Raw genomic sequence first — 21,563 nt, 5'->3', positions numbered from 1 at the left:
TCCACGTTGCAGCTGCACTGATTGTTGCACAGTTGGCTTTCCACAACTGTATCCCATTCTTATATATGCCAGTTGTCTATGCACTTGCCTTTTGTCGAAAGGGTTACTAGAAATTTTTGGCCTTTTCTATTTTCAGTGATTCTTCCCCTTTTATTTTGTTACTTGAGAATGAAATTTACATATATTTTCTAAATTAGCCAAGCTAACTGTTTGGTTCTCTAAATGGGAAAATATCAAATTTTGAGTTACACTAGCCTACCTTGAGCTCTGAATTTTAGGCCTGTTCTGTTTCCATTAGTGAATTCTTAAACTCTCTGATCCTCAGTGTTCTTTTTTCCTAAGTATTTTTTTTTTTTTTTTTTCATGTCCACAAATGAAGTTTTATTGGCACGGCCTCACGCGTTCGCTGTCGCTTGGCCTGAGGCTGCGTTCCCCTGACCATGTCAGAGTTGAGCAGTTGCAGCAGAGACCATGTTGGCCCACAGGTTCCCAAACATATCCCACCTGGCTCTTTCTGGAAAATGTTGCTGACCCCTTCTCTAGAGAATGCATATTCTCAGTGGGGACATGGGGAATGCATCCCCCAAGGGGATGGAAATTCCTCCTTCCTTCCTTCCTTCCTTCCTTCCTCCTTCCCTACCTCCCTCCCTCCCTACCTCCCTCCCTTCCTTCCTTCCTTCCATTTTTTATTCATTTTTATTGAGATTGTTCAGATACCATACAATTATCCAAAGATCCAAAGTGTACAATCACTTGCCCCTGGGTACCCTCATACAGCTGTGCATCCATCACACTTAATTTTTGTTCAATTTTTAGAAACTTTTCATTACTCCAGACAAGAAATAAAGTGAAAGATGAAAAAAGAAAAGGAAACTCTAATCCTCCCCTATCCCTAACCAACCCCCCTCAATTGTTGACTCGTATTATTGATATAGTACATTTGTTACTGTTCATGAAAAAATTTTGAAATACTACTAACTGTAGTATATAGTTTGTAATAGGTATATAGTTCTTCCCTATATGCCCCTCTATTATTAACTTCTAATTGTATTGTCATACATTTGTTCTGGTTCATGGAAGCGATTTCTACTATTTGTACAGTTGATCATGGACATTGCCCACCATAGGATTCAGTTTTATACATTCCCATCTTTTGACTTCCAACTTTCCTTCTGGTGACATATATGACTCTGAGCTTCCCCTTTCCACCTCATTCACACACCATTTGGCACTGTTAGTTATTCTCACATCTTGCTACCAACACCCCTGTTCATTTTCAAACATTTAAGTTCATCCTAATTGAACATTCTGCTCATACTAAGCAACCACTCCCCATTCTTAAGCCTCGTCCTATATCTTGGTACCTTATATTTCATGCCTATGAGTTTACATATTATAATTAGTTCCTATCAGTGAGACCCTGCAATAATTGTCCTAATGCGTCTGGCTTATTTCACTCAGTATATTGCCCTCGAGGTTTTGTTGTCAACCCATTTTTTTTTAATATGGTTTTGTTCACTCACCATACATTCCATCCCAAGTAAATAATCGATGGTTGTCTGCATGGTCATACATTTATGTGTTCACCACCTTCACCACTATCTGTATAAGAGCATCTACATTTCTTCCACAAGGCAGGAGGGAGAGTCAAAGAAGATAGGCAAAAGAAAGAGGAAAAAAAAATGACAGCTAGGAAGCAGCAAAAGGAAAAATAACCTTAAATCAAAGTAGAATAAAGAATCAGACAATACCACCAATGTCAAGTGTCTAACATGCCTCCCCTCTCCCCCCCTCTTATCTGCATTCACCTTGGTATATCACCTTTGTTACATTAAAGGAAGCATAATACAATGATTCTATTAGTTACAGTCTCTAGTTTATGCTGATTGCATCCCTCCCCCAATGCCTCCCCATTTTTAACACCTTGCAAGGTTGACATTGGCTTGTTCTCCCTCGTAAAAGACCTTATTTGTACATTTTATCACAATTGTTGAATACTCTAGATTTCACCAAGTTACACAGTCCCAGTCTTTATCTTTCCTCCTTTCTTCTGGTGTCTCACATTCTCCCCACCTTCCTCTCTCAACCGTATTCATAGTTACCTTTGTTCAGTGTACTTACATTGTTGTGCTACCATCTCCCAAAGTTGTGTTCCAAACCACGCACTCCTGTCTTCTATCACTGTGTAGTGCTCCCTTTAGTATTTCCTGTAGGACAGGTGTCTTGTTCACAAAGTCTCTCATTGTCTGTTTGTCAGAAAATATTTTGAGCTCTCCCTCATATTTGAAGGACAGCTTTGCTGGATACAGGATTCTTGGTTGGCGGTTTTTCTCTTTCAGTATCTTAAATATATCACACCACTTCCTTCTTGCCTCCGTGGTTTCTGCTGAGAGATCTGCACATAGTCTTATTAAGCTTCCTTTGTATGTAATGGATCGCTTTTCTCTTGCTGCTTTCAGGATTCTCTCTTTGTCTTTGACATTTGATAATCTGATTATTAAGTGTCTTGGTGTAGGCCTATTCATATCTCTTCTGTTTGGAGTATGCTGCGCTTCTTGGATCTGTAATTTTATGTCTTTCATAAGAGATGGGAAATTTTCATTAATTATTTCCTCTATTATTGCTTCTGCCCCCTTTCCCTTCTCTTCTTCTTTTGGGACACCAATGATACGTACATTATTGTACTTTGTTTCATGCTTGAGTTCCCAGAGACATTGCTCATATTTTTTCATTCTTTTCTCCATCTGCTCCTTTGCGTGTAGGCTTTCAGGTGTTTTGTTCTCCAGTTCCTGAGTGTTTTCTTCTGCCTCTTGAGAACTGCTGTTGTATGTTTCCATTGTGTCTTTCATCTCTTGTGTTGTGCCTTTCATTTCCATAGATTCTACTACTTGTTTTTTTGAACTTTTGATTTCTGCCGTATATGCCCAGTGTTTCCTTTACAGCCTCTATCTCTTTTGCAATATCTTCTCTATTCTTTTTGAATTGATTTAGCATTAGTTGTTTAAATTCCTGTATCTCGGTTGAAGTGTACGTTTGTTCCTTTGACTGGGCCATAACTTTGTTTTTCTTAGTGTAGGTTGTAATTTTCTGTTGTCTAGGCATGGTTTCCTTGGTTATCCAAATCAGGTTTTCCCAGACCAGAGCAGGCTCAGGTCCCGGAGGGAAGAAATATTCAGTATCTGGTTTCCCTGAGGGTGTGTCTTAGAAAATTGCTCCACCCTTTGATGCCTCAGGTCACTGTGCTTTTCTGCCCAGCAGGTGATGCCTGTTAGCCTATAATTCTTGACTGGTGTGAGGAGGTATGGCCGTGTTCCCCCAGGCTCTGGGGTCTGGTTCTGAATGGAAAGGGCCCCACCCCTTTCCTCCTAGAGAAGACAGACCCCCCAGGTGGAGGTCATTAGCATTTCAGTGGTCTCGCTCTCTGCTTGTGCTGTCTCCGCCCTTCCCCGAGTCACAGCCCTGGAAACTGAAAATGACTGGGGCTTTCTCCACTGAGCCAAAAAAGAAACAGTCCCCTTCAGACCCAGTCCAAGGCGACCCTCCGGCTCTCTCAGGTCAGTCGTCACCCAAAGCCTCTGTCTGTTTTTTGGGGCTGCGTACCTGTAGTGAGCAGTTCACACTCGCTACTTACAACCCCAGTTGGAGCTCAGCTGAGCTGTATTCGCTTGCTGGGAGAGGGCTTCTCTCTGGCACCACGAGGCTTTGCAGCTCGGGCTATGGGGGAGGGGGTCTCACGACTTGGTTCTGCAGGTTTTACTTACAGATTTTATGCTGTGTTCTCGGGCATTCCTCCCAATTCAGGTTGGTGTATGATGAGTGGATGGTCTCGTTTGTCCCCCCGCAGTTATTCTGGATTATTTACTAGTTGTTTCTGGTTTTTTGTAGTTGTTCCAGGGGGACTACTTAGCTTCCACTCCTCTCTATGCAGCCATCTTGCCCCACCGGAAAAATCATTCTTTTCCTAAGTATTTTTGATTGAAAATTTATATAAGTTTTGTAGTCTGTTTGGTCATAGATCTGGTCTTATTTTCTGTTCAGAATTTAGTTATGAAATTTTCATACTCCAGAAGTGTTTGTGTGTGTGTATGTGTGTGTGTGTAAGGTATAAAGAATAATAATAAAATGAACTGATTTGTAGTTACCATATAGCTTAAGAAATGGAACATTTCTTATAGGTTTGAAGCCCCCTTCTCTTGTCCCCTCCCCCCATTTCTATATTTATTTAGTTTTTCTTTAAACTTTTAATTTTGAAATAATTTCAGATGTATAAGATAGTTGTGAAAGTAATACAAACCCCTTTACAGAGAACTCCAACATACCCCCACAACCCGAGACTCCCAGATCCACAATTTTAACATTTTTGCCACATACGCGATATCATTCTATCATTCCATCCGTCTATCTCTCTATCTCTTTATCTCTATTTATCTGTCTATTTTCTGAACACTTGAGTAGATTGTATACATTATGCTCCTGAAACACTTAATACTTCCATGTACATTTCTTAAAAACAAGGATATTCTTTTTTGATAAGTAGAGTTGTCAAGTTCAAGAAATTTGACATTGATATGAAAATTACAGTCTATATTCCCAAACATCCCATTCAGTGGGATCAACATTCACAATGTTCTGTTACCCTCACCATCTTCCATTACTCTAGAATTTTCCCATTGCCACAATCAGAAACCATTGATTTATCATTATATCTTATGCATTTGCATTTTAGATCCTAGGAAGTAAAAAGTGGAGTTACAAACCAAAAACACAATGTTACTAGCATTTATATTTACCCATGTTGTTAATCTCACCAGAGTTCTTTATTTCTTTATGTGGCTTTGATATATTGTCTATTCTTTCCTTTAAACATGTAGGGTTGGTCTAGTGGTGATGAACGCCCTCAGCTTTGTGTATCTGGGAATGTCTTATTCTTTCCCTTATTTTGAAATATACTTCAAGTATGTCATTCCACTGCATTCTTGCCTTTATGGTTGCCGATGAGAAATTGATACTTAATCTTATTTAGGCTCTCTTTTATGTGACATGTTGCTTTTCTCTTGCAGCTTACAGAATTCCTTCTTTATATTTGGCATTGGATAGTTTGAGTATAAAATGTGGCAGTGTAGGTCTTTTGGGGTTTATCCTGTTTGAAATACATGGGACATCTTGTATGTGTACATTCATGTCTTTCATTAAATTTGGGAAGTTTTCAGCCATTATTTCTTTGAATATTCTCTCTGCCCCTTTCTTTCTTCTCTTTCTGGGACTCCCACAGTGCATACATTGAAATGCTTGATTGTGTCCCACAGGTTCCACAGGCTCTTCTCACCTTTCTTTGTTCTTTTTTTCTTTCTACTCCTTAGTGACTTATTTAACTTGTCTTGTCTTCAAGTTCATTCTCATTTCGCTCAGCATTATGTCTTCAAGTTTCATCCATGTTGTCATATGTTTCACGACATCGTTCCTTCTTACTGCCGCGTAGTATTCCATCGTGTGTATATACCGCATTTTATTTATTCACTCATCTGTTGAAGGATATTTGGGTTGTTTCCATCTCTTGGCAATTGTGAATAATGCTGCTTAAGTTCATTCTTTATCTCTTTTGCCAGCTCCAATCTGCTGTTGAAACCATCTAGAGAATTTTTTATTTCTGTTATTGTGGTCTTCAACTTCATTATTTCTCTTTAGCTCCTTTTAAAAATTTCTGTCCCTTTATTGAGATCCTCATATTGTTCATTCATTGTTTTCCTGATATCCTTTTGTTTGTTTTCTGTGTTTTCCTTTATCTCTGTCAGTATATTGATGATTATTTAAAAAAAAAAAGTTTTTGTCTAGTATGTTCAGAGTCTGTTCTTTATTGATGGTTTCTAGATTTTTATCTTGGTCCTTTGGATGAGCTGTCATTTCCTTTTTCTTTGATTATCTTGTAATCTTTTGTTGCACGCTGCACATTTTAATATTTTAAAGTTTTAACTCTTGCATTTAGTTCGGAGCCATCTGGTTCTTAAGTTTGTATCCGGGTAGTGATATAAAAGAGATGTGTATGAGTGTTAGGAGCTAACAGAAACAAACACTCCAATGCAAAAAATGTGGAGGATGGAAAAAAGTACAAAACGGAAAAGAAGAAAAGGGAAAGAGGAAAAAAGAAATAAGCATAATTAATTTTCCTTCTTTACTCAGGAAATTGGAGCTAGGTCTCCCAGGCACAAAGAGCTGGGACACAGTCGCTCTCACAAAGACAAACTCTACATGGTCTTTGCCTTCAAGAATCTGACACTCTAATTGGAACATGAGATCTATTCATCAACACAGGAAAAAAACTAACAATAAAATGTGATATGCAGGCGCCCAAAATGTTGAACAAACACAGGATAGCAATTATACACAAGGTAACAGGGAGGCCTTCCTTGCCTGAGGCCTAAACTAGTGTATTATCTAGTGGCCAATCACCCAGCTCTAGTATCTCCCAGCTAAGTCAGCATTTCTCAAAGCATAGCTGATCATTTTCCCTCATCTCAAAAAGCAGAGTTCCCTGAAGAATGGGCTGCAGTTCCTCAAAAATGTCACTCTTAGTTGCATTTGGGGTATTTGTCCTCTTTTAGCTTCTCCGGAGCAAGAGTCTGCTTCCAACAGCCATCTTCAAACTGTCTCTCATCTGTACCTCCTGTGCTTTCTTCCATGTGTCCCTCTTGGCTGTAGCTCCTCTTCAAAATGTCACTCACAGCTGCACTGAGTTCCCTCTGCCCATCAACTCATTTACATAGCTCCACTGATCAAGGCCCACCCTGAATGGGTGGGGCCATGCCTCCATGGAAATATCTCATCAGAGTTACCACCTTCAGTTGGGTGGGGCACATCTCCATGGAAACACTCAAAGAATTCCAATCTAATCAGCACTAAAATGTCTGCCCCACAAGATTGCATCAAAGAATATGGCTTTTTCTGGGGGACGCAATACATTCAAACTGGCACAACATCCTTAGTCTCTAGGAAGCTGTTCATACTCTAAGGCATTTGTTTAGGGGAGACTGTGGAATACCTTTAGGTAGTGGTATGGGAGAAAGTGTAAAGAGCTGCATTTGCTTGTGAATAGTGATTCAGTCATCTCATGTGGATTTCCTTTTTCCCCCTAAAGAAAACCTTAAGCATTTTAAATGCATGACTCCTTTATACTGGTGGGATACAGGGGTATTCCAAATAAATAGCTAGTGGTGGGGTGTGTGTGTGTGGTTAAACCTATTTGTTGTGTGAATGAGTTCTCAGATGACATGATGGTTACTTCACTGCACAAAAGTGGAAGGAAAACAGTCTTGGGGGTAGAATGGACAAGCATGCAGGAGAATATGCAGCAGGGTCACAATATTGCTTGAACGTGTCACCCTTGTAACCTGTTTAAATTTTGTATTGTTCAGATGAAGGTGTTGAGAGTTTCCTACCTTAAAGGTTTTGCAAAAGTATGGGCAGATTTAGTTCTGTTCCTATGAGGTGTAGGTACCAAGTAGACCTCTGAGATGCTTGTAGAAGCTGTTACGTTGCTGTAAAATGGCTGATTTTGCGCTCCAGTTCCTAAGGTCATAGGTATTCTATGTGAATCAGGGCACTGATATATGAAAAGATATACTACATTGAGAGCTGGAAGAGCAGTTAGGAATAAATTGCATTAGGAAATTTTCCATAAATTCTAACTAGGTAAAATTAATGATTTTATTAAGGATTGCTTGTAGCAAAGGAATGAGAACTTTAGTTATGGTCACTGCCGATTATCTCCCACTGCAAGGCAGGAGTGCATTTGGCCTTTGGTAATGTGGAGATTATCGGCATTTAAGAGATTAGTGTGCAGCATCATACTGGGAAGTATGAAAGTTAGTGATTGAATTGACCTTGTATTAGGGAGTTTTCATTTTGACTGTCAATTTCTCATTCCTCCAGCTTGAGAAAATTCTTCCCATAAGCTCAGGTTGGTTTAATGAAGAGACATCAAGAGGTGCTGCTGTCCTCAGAGAGAGCTGCCTTTTCCTGGAGCAGGTGGAAGCCCTTAAATGTGAATTGAGGGACTTGATAAGCTTCACAGACTTTGTTTTGAGGTCACGGCATTTGTTTCTGGGGCGGCAGGGAAGTGGAGCGTCCTGGCTGCATGTTGTGATCTGTGTTGTTTCCTGCCAGATGGCTAATCTAGACTGTTACGGGTAGGTCCCCTGATTCCTAGCACCCTGCTCTGTCTGTCAGGGAAGGAGATGGAAATGCATCCTAGTTTGACCTTTTTTGCTGATTGGGAAACAATGGAATGCTTGGGAAATCAGCTTTTACCCCTTCTATTACTCCTATGTTTTGAGATTTTTTGATAGCAGGGGCTCAGTTATCATTATGTTGCAATTACTTTTAAGTGGGCCTTCAGTGACCTTTATAAATTTTTACATCTCTTCAACTGGGAAATTTCTTTCTCTCTCTTTTGGTTGTTTAACTTGATGTGATAATTCTATGTCCGTGAATTTCGTTCATGTTAAACAGGATATTTTGTACTTTGATTATACTTTTTTTCCTGTTTGTAAGGACTACTTCATACTTCTCTGCAAAGATTTGTGGAAATAAAATTTTAAGAGGTTAATTTGGACTTGGTTGACTGTCTTCTTATGGTATGAGGGATGCTACACTTCCGTGAGTGGAAAAGTGAAAGAAGAGTATTGAGTTTTTAGCTTGTTTTATAGGAATTATACTTAATTATATTTTATGAACAAATAGAATATTTAAAAGTATTTGTTTTGGTGTTATAGAATACGTAGTGAACAGCGGACAGGAGGCCTGACTTCTGTTCTTGCTTTTGATCATGATAAGGTTAAATTAAAAAGTGTGCTGACTTTAAACAAATGAATCAAGGAAAAATATGTTGTAAACAATACTTTTCATATGTCAAAAATGATTTGGAAGAGGTATACCAGTGTCTTCCCTTAATTTTATTTTGGAGTTTTCATTGCTAGTATATAGACATATAATTGATTTATGTATATTGATCTTGTATCCTGCAACCTTGCTGAACTTGTTTATTAATTCCAGTAGTTTTTTAGTAGATTCCTTTGGCCTTTTTGCTTTTTTTCTTACCTACTCTGTGTATTCTTTATGGGCAACCTTATCCAAACTCATGTTTTTTAATCACTTAAATGTATATTTGATGTTTCCTAAATCTGTATCCCAGAAGGGCTGGAGAGCTGTTTATCTGTCCGCTCACAGAACATTTTTTCTTAGATAGCTCCTAAGTGCCTCATATTCATTATGTTCTAACTGTATTCATCATTTTTCCCTCCAAACCTGCTGCCGCTTCTGTATTCCCGTATCTCGATAAATAGCATTTCCACCAGGCCAAAACCTGAGATTTACCTTACTTAACTCTTAACTCATTCTTATGAATCTTCAAGGCTTGTTAATTCTTCCGTACTTTATTTCAAATCTGTCTCCTCTCCATCTCACTGCCACCCATAACATTCAGGCACTCGTTACTTTGTATCTAATTTACTGGAAAAGCCAACTGAGAACCACAGATGCTTAAGGAGAAAGCCACTGCTTCCAGTCTGATCGTCCTCTAATTCATTTTCTGTTTTGTTCCCAGAAAGGAATACAGGCCTTAACATACAAGTCTGATACTTTTCTCTTTACACATCCTTTTCTTTGGGATAGAGAGAATCCTCTGTAGCTGAGGATAAAAGACCCTTGTTGGTTTGACTTTTAACCTTTAGTTGCCTATCATGCCCCCTCGTGTTTTCCTTGTTGTAGAACAGTGGGTCAGTAGACTTTTTCTGCAATGGACCAGATGATAAATAGTTTAGGCTTTGCCAGCCAGACAGTCTCTATTACTACTCAGCTTTTCCACTGTAATGTGAAAGCAGCTGTAGGCAGTGTGTACATTAGTGAGTATGGCAGTGTTCCAATAAAACTTTCTTTACAAAAATAGTTGATGTTTTGGCTTTGGTCCAGGGGCCGTAGTTTGCTGATCCTGCTCTTGATAACTCCAGTCATATGCAAATTCTTATATTTTTCCAAATGTCTTTGTTCTTTAAAGCCTTTCTGCCTTCTTTTTCTTTCCTCTGCCTAGAATGTTTTTCTTGTTCCACCCCACCCCCCACCCCGTGCCCTGCTATATGATGTTTGTTTGGGCTGACCTGTGACGGTCCATCTTTATGTTAGTAAGAATGAATAAATTAATTTCATTCAACAGGTAGTCATCTACCAGGCTGTGGCCTCTCTTGGACTAGGACCCTGCCCTAGGACTCTGTCACCAGCACCCAGCACGGTGCTTTGCATGGTGTATCAGGCAATATTGGTTCAAGGGTTACATTTATTTGGCTTTGTCAAAATATATAAAAGGAAGAAAGCATTACTGATGCATTAGAATGTCAACTCCATGGGGGCAGGGACTTTGTGTTATTTACAGCTTGTTTTCATCACTTAGGGTCAGGCACATAATAAGTGCTCATTAAATATTTGTTGAGCAAATGAATTGAAAGCCCCACTTTGGAAGAATTAGAATTTAAGAGCTCAGGTGGAAAACAATGTATAAATGCAAGGCTTTTAACAGGCCTTTTCAAACTTTTCTTTTGTGAAATTACAGTCTAGTTAATCTACAAGATTGTAAACTCCATGAGAGCTGTGAAAACTTCTTTTCCCTGTACAGTATTTTCTATAGTGCTAGCACAGTGCTTTGCAAATTTTAGGCACTGCCTAAAGTGATCTTGAATTGGCTTAAATATTATAATAAAGTAAACTAACTTTATAGAGCATCTGCTGATTACCAGATACTTAAACACACTGAATCCCAATTTTTACAATTCTTTGAAATGGTGTCATAACCATATAGGTGGAGAAATAGGCTCTGAGAGGCTAAGAAATTTTCCTAAGAAGGCACAGCTTTTAAGTGGTACACTCAGGTCTTCTAATTTCTATGCTTGGTAAGCTTTTCTGTTTGTGAGGTTGGCAAACCGCAGCCTGCAGGCAGAATCTGGCCTATACCTGCTTCTTCTTCTTTGTTTTTTTTTTCTTTTTTATTATTATTTAGACAAATGGTACTGTGTGTGTATGTGTGTGTATATATATATATATATATATATATATATATATATATATTTTAATTCAGTTTTATTGAGGTATATTCACATGCCACACAGTCATCCACGGTGTACAATTAACTGTTCACAGTACCATCATATAGTTGTGCCTTCATCACCCCAATCCATTTTTGAACATCTTCTTTAGACCAGAAAGAATAAAAATAAGAATAAAAAATAAAAGTAAAAAAGAACACCCAAATCATCCCCCCATCACACCCCAATCTTCATTTGTCCCTGTCCCCATTTTTCTATTTATCCATCCTTACACTGGATAAAGGGAGGGTGATCCACAAAGTTTTCACCATCACACTGTCACCCCTTATAAACTACGTAATTATACAATCGTCTTCAAGAGTCAAGGCCACTGGAATGGAGTTTGATAGTTTCAGGTATTTACTTCTAGCTATTTCAATTCACTAAAACCTAGAAAGTGATATCTATGTAGTGCATAAGAATGCTCACCAGAGTGACCTTTCAACTCCATCTGAAATCTCTCAGCCACTGAAACTTTATTTCGTTTCATTTCACTTCCCCCTTTTGGTCAAGAAGATGTTCTCAATCTCATGAAGCCAGGTCCAGGTTCATCCCCGGGAGTCATCTGCGTTGCCAGGGAGATTTACACCCCTGGGAGTCAGGTCCCACATAGGGGTGAGGGCAGTGAGTTCACCTGCCGAGTTAGCCTAGCTACAGAGAGAGGCCACATCTGAGCAACAAAGAGGTGCTCAGGGGGAGACTCTTAGGCACAGTTATAAGCAAGTTTAGCCTCTCCTTTCCAGTAACGAGCCCCAAGATAGAGGGCTCGGCATACCAGGCCGTCAGTCCTCAGTGTTTGCAAGAACATCAGCAACAACCCAAGTGAGGAAATTCAACACTTCCTCATTTTCCCCCAGCTGCTCAAGGGTCCCTGCATATATATTTTTATTCTCTGTCCGAATTACTCAGAGATGTGTTGCTATTTCATGCCAACCTGTGCAAGCCTACAAGATCTCAATTCCTGTTCAAAGTTCCATGTAATTGTGGTATTTGAATAAGCTGATTGTACAAGTTAAGTTGTTTAGTATACTACAGAAAATATAGATACTGCTCCAGATAAACATCTCTTCTCTTGGTCTTACATGGAAGTTGAAGTTTTAAAACATAGTCAATAACATTCTTTACCCTTTGGCCCGATTTGCCTTAGTCCTAACCAGATCTGCTTTATTCATATCTCTAATTGAAGGCTAGACTCTTTTTCAGCTTTTTAAACAGTAGCTGTTTGCACTAATACTGACGTTCACGTCTGCTGAGTTTTAGCTCTGAACCTCAGGTGTTACACTGATACCCAAAGTTCCAGAGACTGATCAGGTCCACGTCTGCTGAGTTTTAGCTCTGAACCTCAGGTGTTACACTGATACCCAAAGTTCCAGAGACTGATCAGGTCATACACAAAGGTATCAGCGTCTCAGAATTTGGAGATAGCCATTACAATTCAGGAATAGATTTGACTGCTGTAAGAGCTCACAATCTAGGGACCATTACAGTAATTGTTCCCCTGTTAGGCTGTGCTCTAAGATTCAATTCTGAGTTTATACATTGTAGTTAGTCCATCTGTGAGGCATTATAGTGTTTGCCTTTGTTTCTGGTGTAGTTTACTCAGAATGCTGTGTACAGGATCCATTCTCCTCGTTGCATGTCTCACAGCTTCACTCCTTCTTGCAGTTGCTCAATATTCCATTGTATGCATACACCGCAGTTCGCCATTCTGTTCCTCAGTCGATGTACCCTTAGGCCACGTTGCAAATCATGAATGCTGCCTCCATAAACACCAGTATGCAGATGTCCACCCACATGTCCCTACTCTTCCAAGCATATACTCCATAGTGATGTTGCAGTGTCTTACGGCATCCACATTCTTAGCTTCTTGTGGAACCATCACAGTGTCCTCCAGAAGGGCTACAACAGTAAATCGGTACATCCCTCTCCATGTTTTCTCCAGCACTTTTACCTCTATTTATGTTTTTTCCTACAATTTTATAAAGAGATATTCACATACCGTACAGTTATCCACCATGTCAATCAGTTGTTCATGTTATCATCATATAGTTGTGCATTTATCACCAAAGTCAGCACTTGAGCATATTGATTACTACAAAAAGTGTTTTTTTAATGAATCATAAAAAAGACAATAAGAAAAATAAAATATCATACAATACAATATTAAGGTCAGACAACAGTTTTCTTGATGAATTGAGCCTTCTATTAATATGTAGTGTCCTTTGTCTCTTTTAATTGTTTTACTTTTGAAGTCTAATTTGTGTACTATTAATATAGCTACTTCCACTTTTTTCTTGTTGTTTGTGTGAATATCTTTTTTCCAACCTCTCACTTTCAGCCTTTTCTTTGTGTGTGTGTGTGTGTGTGTCTAAAGTGAGTTTCTTGTAGATAGCATATAGATGGGTCCTGTTTTTTAATCCATTCTGCCAGTGTATATTTTTTTATTGGGGAGTTTAATCCATTAACATTAAATGTTATTACTATAAGGGCAGTAGTTTCTTCTACTATTTTGTCTTTTGGATTTTGTATATCATATCTTATTTTTTCTCTCTCTCTCCTTTTACCCCTCCTGATAATCTTCATTTCTACACTCTTTTTGAAACCTCTTTCTTCTATCTTTTCGTATCAGCCTGTAGGACTCCCTTTAGCATTTCTTGTGGCATCAGTGTCTTATTCACAAACTCAGTGTCTATTTGTCTGAAAATATTTTAATCTCTCCCTCATTTTTGAAGGGCAGTTTTGTTGGATATTGAATTTCTTGGTTGACAGTTTTTCTCTTTCAGTATCTTAAATGTATTGTACCATTGTCTTCTTGCTTCCATGGTTTCTGCAGAGAAATCTGTACATAGTCTTAATTAGCTTCCCTTGTTTGTGATGGATTGCTTTTCTCTTGTTGCTTTCAGAATTCTCTCTTTGTCTTTGACATTGGACAGTCTGTTCAGTGTCTTGGAGTAGGTCTATTGGGATCTGTTCTGTTTGGGGTATCTGTACTTCTTGAATCTGTAATTTTCTGTCTTTAATAAGAGTTGGGAAATTTTCTGTGAGTATTTTTTCTGTTATTCTTTCTGCCCCATTTCCCCTTTCTTCTCCCTCTGGGACACCCATAACATGTATATTCGTGTGCTTCCTGTTGTCATTGAGCTCCCTATGACACTGCTTGTATTTTTCCATTCTTTTTACTATCTGTTCTTTTGTGTTTATGAATTCAAATGTCTTGTCTTTAAGTTCACAGAACCTTTCTTCTGTCTGTTCAAATCTACTATTGTATCTCTCTATTGTGTTCTTCATCTCTTCTGTTGTGCTTTTCATTCCCATAAGTTCTGCCATTTCTTTTTTTTTCAAGCTTACGAATTCTTTATAGTCATTCAGTATCTTCTTTATATCCTTCATCTCTTTTGCCATATCTTTCCTCAGTTCATTGAATTGATTTTTGAATTCATTTAGGAGATTTGTTTGAACATCTTTAATTAGTTCTTCCTTTAGTTCATTGAATTGATTTAGCATTAGTTGCCTCAACTCCTGTATCTCAGTTGAACTATTAGTTTTTCCTTTGGCTGGTCCATATTTTCATGTTTCCTAGTATGGCTTGTTATCTTGCGTTGTCTAGGCTTCTGACTTTCTTGATTAGTTTGTTCTGGAACTCGTTTTATCTCTTTTCCCTAGGATTTTCTTGTTGGTTGGCTTTGTTCGCTAACCTCTGGTGTTTAGTTAAGCTTATCCTAGGCCTCTAACTTAGGTTCTATTTAGTTGATCGGAGTTTTCCCTCTCTTGTTTTCCTGTTTTTTTGCTCTGCGTCTGTGTAGCCTTTTTGTGTGAGGGTCTCCTCAGATATGGTCAGCCCCAGTCAGGTTTTCCCAGTCCAGAGAGGTCCAGGTCTCAGGAGGAGGGTGTAGAGTTTCCTTGAGAATGAGACCCTCCTGTGAGGCCTTTAGACTCCATGCTTCTCTTATGCTGTCCAGCAGGTAGTGCTTGCCAGCATGCAGCTCCATCACCAATGTAAGGAGGTGGGGAGACTTTAGTTCTCCAGGTGACCCTGACCTTGGGTGTGTGGCTGACTGAAGATGGTTTCTGAATTCCAGCTCCTGGGGTCTGAGTTCCCAGAAGGAGGGCTGCCACTGGTGCTGGACCACACACCCCTTCTCTTGGGGGAATTATGTCCTTCAGGGAACTGTCTCCCCCACTAGGTTCATTGCTTTGTCTGTCAGACCAATCTCAGCTCTCCATTCCTAAGGCTGGTTGCAAATATCTGAGGCTTTCTGTAAAGAGCTACTTAGAATAGTTATTAAAAAAAAAAAAAAAAAGGAAATCCCTTTTTAAGGCCCTTCCCCAGCCCTCAAGCCTTGCCTAGGGCTTGAGGCTATTGTCTGGATAGTTACTCTCCAGTAGCTTTAATTCTGCCCTTGCCAGGGGGCTACTGAATTGTAAAAAGATAAGGAGTCAGAGAGTGAGAATAGAAAAGGGAAAAATGTAGAAAAAAACTAAGCCTTTTTGGAACCAAGGAATAGGTGCCCGCTTCTATGTACACCCCCCTCCCAGAGCCTAGCTCCCCCTCTAGCACCCCGAAGTCCCCCAGCTCCAAAAGTTAATTAATTAATTTGTTAATTCTTCAGTTGAGGCTGGGTTGAGCCTCCCTTCTTGCTCCCAGCTGCAAGACAGTCCCTGGGGTCTGGGCGGGGAGGGGCACCAGATCCCTGGCCGGGGCACTCACAAGTTTGCCATCTGAGCCTTTCCACCCATTCTAGACTGTTGTATGATGCATGACTGGTCACTGGAGACCCTGAAAACGATGTTTCATGCAGTGCCTGGCTAATTACCAGCTGTCCTAGAGGAGTGGCTAAATTCCACACCTTACCACTCCACCATCTTGCCCTGCCCCATATACCTGCTTTTATATGGCCTGTGAGCTAAAAATGTTTTTACATTTTTTAAATGGTTGAAAAAAAATCAACTAAGAGGAATGTTTTATGGCACATGGAAATTATATTAAATTTAAATTTCGGTGTCCATAAATAGTTTTATTGAAACAAAGCAACACCGTTTGTTTTTCTTTCTTAACATATTGTCTGTGGCTTTTCTGCACTGCAGTGCCAGAACTGAGTAGTTGTGAAAGAGACTTTATGGTCCATGAAGATTAAAATATTGAACTCCCCTCTACAGAACATGTTTGCTGACCCCTGCTCCATGCTATCCAGATTCCTGAGTGTGGGTCCGTTTCTCCTTGGAAGGTACACAACAAATGGCATTCAATTTTAAAGATTTTCCCATACCTGTTGGTTCTAAATTCTGAATTATATTTTAAGGAATTAATATCCAGGTACTGATTATTTTTGATATATCAGATGCCTGATTATCAAGTTGTTAGGAAAATAAAATAATGATTTCATTACTGAACTAAGCAGTCTTGAGTAGGGCTTTTTCCATCTATGAAAAATTCCCATGTGTTGTCTTTAAACCACAAATCATTCAGTATGATCACTTTTCTCTGATCATTGTTAAGCATGGGTTGAGTAAATAGTCTGATGCTTCATAGTTTGACTTAGAGTGAACTGTGTCCCTCTGAGTTCAGGTTATAAACCAGGCATGATGTAAACAGTAGTTCTGGGACTTGGTTCCTGAACCAGCTGCTGCTGAGTCACCTGGGAAAGTGTTAGAAATGCAGATTCCTGGATCCCACACTAGACCATGGAATCAGCAGCTTTGGGGGGTGATTCTGATGCTTGCTCGGGTTTGAGAACTTCTGACTTAAAGGGTCATGGTTATGGGTGTTTATCTCTTATTGGCTCTTTAGTAAATAGAGACACAATTTAAATATTGAACTAGTAAGGTGTCCGGCGCCTCTCCGCCCCGCCTCGAGTCCTCGGTCGGCCGGCGATGGGGACCAGAGAGATAAGGGGAGAGAGGGGGATGCAAACCGCGCAAACTGATCTGGCTGGAAAGTCACGACTCGAGCCACACGGTGGTTGTGAGAGCAATTCTTTTACTGAAGCTAGACAACCATTCTCTGTTACAGATTACCACGCGTGGCAGAGTGCCTCGCGGGAGAACAGCCTCGATGCGGCCGTCAGGTACGGCTCCTTGTGGGCTGTCTCCCCGAGCTCTGCCCGGGAACTTTCTTATATACAATGATCATAACCAACAAACAAACACCACGTAAGCGTGTACAATAGGCTAGCAGCGACTGCTGCTTCTAGCACCATAATGCGGAAGCAGGGCTCGAGCGCCATCTTGGCTCACTCGATGGGAGGAGTGTACTCTAGGAGCAGGCTGAAACAGGACGCGAGCGCCGCCCCGCTCACTCGATGGGAGGGGCGCACTCCAGGAGCAGGCTGCAGAATGCCCACTAGGCCCTAACCCGGAAAATGGCTAAAAACGGCTCTCCACATCTCCCCCTTTTTTATTTATTTCAACCCAGTGTCTCCATTGATGAGTGTACTCCCGTGGGCCTGAACGACCCACTACATGATTTGGTGCTTTGGGGAGTCTGGACTAGGCCCCTGCCATCTTACGGCAGAACCTCTGGCACCGACCAGAAAGCTTACCTCATATAGAGACCGGAGAGCCCGTGAGCTGGAAACAACGTGACTCTCCCTACAGTACTTCGCCTCGTAACTGGGGAAAGCCGATTGGGGCAGGAGAGTGGCAACCAGCGTCAAAGGCGTCACTAGGCATCTCTGTGCAATGGCCAGAGCCCCGTGTGGCCACAACCGGGACCCCGCCGAAGAGACTCGCCTGAGACAAAATTTAAGACAGCTGGAGCTATATGCTATATCCGGGATATGGCCATGGACCCTGCCGCAAACCTGGCCCCAGAGCGCCCCACCCCGAGTGGCCGGGACGGGGATCGATCAGTCTAGAGCCTGCTGTCCATGTGAGGGAGGAGTAAAGGGGTTAGTTCAGCAGGGTGGGGGCTCAACGTTGACAAGGCGTTCAGGCGATTGTCAATGGCTTCGCTGCTGCGGGCTAGGCGAAGGAGAGAGGGTCAAAGTCCAAGAGTTCAGAGAAGCCGGAGCTCGAGGTTGGTATGACATTTTGGCGACCGAGAAGGGCCTCGTGGTCGGCGGGTTGACCGATGGCGACGAGGTCGCGGAAGTTTGGCCGTCATCTCGGAGGAGAGGTCATCAGAGGTGGCGAGCCGTTGGTAAAAAATAGCATCCGTTTGTTTCCTTACAAGCTGGACAATTCTGCGGATAATGCAGGGCCCTAAGGTGAGAATTAGAATAATTAGTAGTAGGGGGCTAAGAAAGGGGAGGATATATGGGAGGACGGGAGCGAAGAAACTGGACCAAAGACCGGTAGCCTCACGATCTCTTTTGCGCTTTTCCAGTCCCTCCCGGACTTTCTTTAGGCTGTTCTCTGCGAGACCTGTAGTGTTGGCATACACACAACACTCTTCTCCTAGGGCGGCACAGACGCCTCCCTCTTTGAGAAGCAGAAGATCGAGACCTCGGCGGTTTTGGAGCACCACCTCAGATAGGGAGTTGAGGGAATTTTTAAGATGAGAAACAGCGTCTTGTAAGTGACGGATGTCTTCGTCAACAGCCGCCCGGAGGTGAGTTAGGGCGGAGCTTTGACTGGCTAAAGCGGCGACTCCGGTGCCAACGCCCGCAAGACCTAGGAGGGAGGCAATCGTGAGGACGGTGATGGGCTCTCGCTTTTGCAGTGGAGCAGGGGCTGCAGTTTTTTCCAGGCGGAGGAAGAAGTCTTCCTCGCTGTGGTATAAAACCCTAGGGATAAGGATAACTAGGAGGCAAGTTTCTTTAGTTGTATTGAGGGTTTGCACATTAAGGCAGGGGGTAAGTCCTGTAGAGGAGCAGAGCCATTGGGAGGAGTTGTGGGGAGCAAGAAACTTAGCAGAGCTCGTGGGAGACGTGTAACTGGCGCAGGCTGTGAGGTTGGGGGAGTTGCCTGAGCGAGGGCGGATACACTTTCCTGTATAAGAGATTGAATGAAAAGTTAGGGGGACAGTAGTGACATTCCATTTACACTCCGAAGGGCTGTCCTCTGTGCTTTCTGAAAAGGAGAGGTTGGAGGCAACTGGCTCATACAGAGAGGAGGAGGCGGAGAGGCAAAGCCAACAGGAGGCGGTAAGCTTGGGGTAGGAGACATTTAGTGAGGTGAAGGTTGCTTGGATAAGGCTGAAGAGGGGAGAGGAGTAACGAGAAGGGGGTAGAAAAGGTTGGGGTGGTGAGGTTGGCGATGCGTTGTTTGTAGCTGAGGTGCGTTTTCCGGATGCGTTGCTTATAGTTGAGGTGCGGCTGGAGGGCTGTGGAAAAAAGGGGTTGATGACTTTATTGGGGCCAATGCCCGAAGATGAATGTTGAGCTGCTTCCCTTTTTATGAGAATAAGGGATCCCGGATCGGACCCCGCTAGATGAATTCGGAAGCCCCAGGTTCGACCCATAAGCCAAGACGTATCGGTAGGGTCTTGTACGGTGAGCATTAGCCTTTTAGGACAAAGGTACCTGTCGAAATAGCGATTGCCTGGATTTAGGCAAGGATAAGGGGTTACTGTAAGCTTTAGAAATTTGTCAGGGACAGCAGGGTTCCAGCCAGTGGCTAATGTTTCACACCCCCAGTATGCACAGTAGTACTCATAGGGGGAATTGCAGTATGATTTTCCAGGATTTGAAGATGGACACATATAATAATCTTGTATATTTAGGCTGCCTGGATAACCTCTAGGTTTTGGATTAGGAGGGGGGAACAAATCAATGGCATTAAAAACAAAGGAGGGGGCTCCTGCTGTGGTATTACAAAGAATTATCTTGGAGTCTTCCCAACGTGCAAGGATCCACTTCCAAGGCTGGTGGGGATTGGCCTGGGTAGAAGAGGCGAGGGTAAGCATGACCATTAGAAGGGAGGCAATGCTTGGGTAGGGGTTAGGATCACCGGTCCTCCCCCTGGACGACGGGGAGGCGGTCAGGATCATTCTCATCATCTTGCTGGTCATCTTGCTGATCGTCACCAGCGTTGAAGGTTGGGTCTCTTGTGTCATATTGGGGTTTTCCCAATTGGTCGGGCTGCAGCTTCTCAGCGCTCTCGGGCGTTGATACGGTTCTCACCAATCTTTCCGGAACCCACACTGGTTGACGTCCTGGTTCCTGTGGGAAGACACAAACAGAGCCTCTGGCCCAGCTGAGCACCGGGTCAGGGCCTTTCCATTGCCCCGACAGGACATCCTTCCAACGGACTAGACCTCTATGCTGAGGACTCGGGGTGGTGTGTTGCAGGGCAGGTGTCATGCCCTGTGAATTTTCATTTAAGAAATTATACGTGAATAAGGCTACAGACAGTTGGGCCTTTGGGGATAGGCCGTGACCTATCCCCTCTTTCTGTTTTTTGAGCAAGTCTTTCAGAGACCTGTGTGCTCTTTCAATGATACCTTGCCCTTGAGGATTGTAAGGGATTCCATGCTTCAATTGCACTCCCATATCATCACAAAATTTTTGGAAAGTTTTACTGGTATAAGCAGGTCCGTTATCTGTCTTTAACATTTTTGGCTTGCCCCACGCTGCCCAAGCGGCAAGGCAGTGTGCAATGACTTGGTGGACTTTTTCTCCTGTCTCAGCGGAGGCAAACAATATTTGAGAACACGTGTCTACTGACACATGCAGGTATTTGATTTTTCCGTACTCTGAATGATGAGTGACATCCATTTGCCAAATGTCTCCTGGGACGAGACCTCTAGGGTTAACTCCCACAGATGGGATATGCTGTTGAGTAACACAATTTCCACAAGCTCGGACTATGTCTCTAGCGGCCGCTCGCGGTATACTAAACCGCTTAGCCAGGGTACCTGCATTGATATGAAATTTGGCGTGGAACTCTCGGGCTTGCTGATAGGGTGTCAGCATGGGGAAGACGTGTGGCTGTCGAGTGGCCACATCTACTATGTGGTTTCCTTGGGCCATGGGGCCAGGCAAACCTGTGTGGGCCCTGATATGAGTTATGTAAAAAGGGTGTCGCCTGGCCCATATGACTTCCTGCAACTTAATAAAAAATGTCCTTACTGTAGATGAATGCCTAATAGTGCCCACTGTCTCCAGTATCCGTACAGAGTTTACAACATAAGCAGAGTCCGAGACAACATTCAAAGGTCCAGAGAGGCTATTCAGAACAGTGATGATAACCTGTAGCTCTACCCATTGAGGCCTTTGTGGATGGAAGAGTACTGTTTTGGGAGTGTCCCCCTCGACACAATACGCCCCTGTGCCGGAGCTGGAGCCGTCTGTGTATACAGTGGGGGCATCCGCCAGCGGCTTAGACGAGGTCACCTTAGGAAAAATCACTGGGTGCCGAGCAACAAACTGCAAGAGGGGAGCTTTAGGAAATTGATTGTTAATGCTTCCGAGAAATGCACACCGGAGGACGGCCCACTGATCGATACATCCAGTGAGTACCTCAAGCTGTTGGGAGGAATAAGGCACTCGGAGACTT

At 42.1% G+C, this 21,563-nt stretch overlaps 1 protein-coding gene across 2 annotated transcripts in view; it reads left to right on the top strand.

Annotated features, from left to right (window-relative positions):
• NBAS (NBAS subunit of NRZ tethering complex) overlaps positions 1-21,563 on the top strand; it is a 397,863-nt gene that overhangs the window by 33,253 nt on the left and 343,047 nt on the right. The window lies entirely within an intron of this gene.

The sequence above is a fragment of the Choloepus didactylus genome, chromosome 20, assembly GCF_015220235.1.
Source record: "Choloepus didactylus isolate mChoDid1 chromosome 20, mChoDid1.pri, whole genome shotgun sequence".
NCBI classification, from domain to species: Eukaryota; Metazoa; Chordata; class Mammalia; order Pilosa; family Megalonychidae; genus Choloepus; species Choloepus didactylus.
This window is presented reverse-complemented; position numbering and strand designations above follow the sequence as displayed.